Source organism: Pteropus vampyrus, unplaced genomic scaffold (genome assembly GCF_000151845.1).
Source record: "Pteropus vampyrus isolate Shadow unplaced genomic scaffold, Pvam_2.0 Scaffold20418, whole genome shotgun sequence".
In the NCBI taxonomy this organism is placed as follows: Eukaryota; Metazoa; Chordata; class Mammalia; order Chiroptera; family Pteropodidae; genus Pteropus; species Pteropus vampyrus.
In genome coordinates, this window is record NW_011909199.1 from 1 (window position 1) to 1519 (window position 1519).

The following is a 1519-nucleotide window of genomic DNA, read 5'->3' on the forward strand; positions in this document are numbered from 1 at the left end:
AATAACATATAAAATATATGTGAAATACAATATTAGGCAGCCTTCAGTTAAGATAATAATCACTAAGCCAGTCATTTTGACCAACATGTTGGTACTGATTTAGATGGAAGTACATTATTTGCCAACCCAGAAAACCTACATGAATTAGCTTTTATTGTGTAAGAGAAGTAGAATGAAAGGCACTTCTAAAACTTCATATTTCCTACCTAGAACAGCATATTTTCTTATGTGATTTAATTTCAAATCATCCTTGAAGTGATAAAAATAATGAGGAAAAATAAACAATTCTGTAAGAAAGTTCATAGCAAGGGATCACTAAGTATAAGTGCTAAATCATTATACAAAAGCTTACATTATAAAAGAACGTGTCACTCAAAGTAACCCTTAAAATAAAATAAACATAGATTCTTATACAAAATTCTAATTTTGATAACTAAAATTAATAGATTATAGAAATATATTAAATTAATATTAAAAATGGCAATAAGACAGGTCCCCAAAGTAAAATATTCCCAAGGAATGAAGAAATAATCTAATTATTGACATGTACTTGTTTATAAACTATTATCCTGCATGCTAAATTATGAGGGTTAAACAATTTCTGCACCTGCTACAGTAAATGATCCCTATATTTTAGATAATTTTTGTTAGTTGTAATTTCACAACATTAAAATGTTTTAATAATATGGATATAAGCATATGGTCTAGAAAATTATATACATGTATGATATATATGTTCATCTTTATTATTTGTAGAGCAACATATAATCTCAACCAACAGGATATAAGACAGAGTAGTGTTTCTTTTTTATTCATTAGGGATGTCGTGATTTGACATATTACTTTAAAGATGAATCAGCTTTTGTTCCACATTTATTACATCAAAGTGCATTTGAATAAAAGATGATATATCAAAAAAATTGCTTCACACAGAAGTTAAAGAATTCTAGAATGACAGAGAGTATGGATGCTATCTAGCAGAAGCCTCTTACTGATGAGGGAACTGACTCAGTTGCAATATGTAGCCTGATGAGATCATTCAACTATATACTATCAGAGCAATGACAGAATAAAAGAATTGCTACTTCTAAGTTCTATCAAAATTCAATAGTTATTTATATATGTGGTATAAGGAAAGATATTAATAAAGACGAATATTAATGATACATTTAACATATATGTATGTATCTGCTAAAGGCCATCAGTTTTTTTCTATCTAAATGAAAATATAGTATACAGCCATGCCACCCTGAACAAACCCGATCCCATCTAATCTCAGAAGCTAAGCAGGGTCGGGCCTGTTAGTATCTGGATGGGAGACCACCTAGAGAGACTAGGTGCTATAGGTGTAAAAAAATAAAAAAATAATTTTGAAGTTAGCTTTTTATGGTTTATCCCTCAATCAAGGGTATATAAAAGCAAACCAAATTTATAATCATCTTAAATATGGTTTTAGATTTCTATTGGGTACTAATAGAAATTTAGCAGATTGTTTCCTGAAAAGTTATTTATTAAGCAG

At 28.9% G+C, this 1519-nt stretch overlaps 1 pseudogene; it reads left to right on the forward strand.

Moving 5' to 3' along the window:
- Positions 1-1231: 1231 nt before the first annotated feature.
- Positions 1232-1349, forward strand: LOC111735243 (annotated as a pseudogene).
- Positions 1350-1519: the final 170 nt, after the last annotated feature.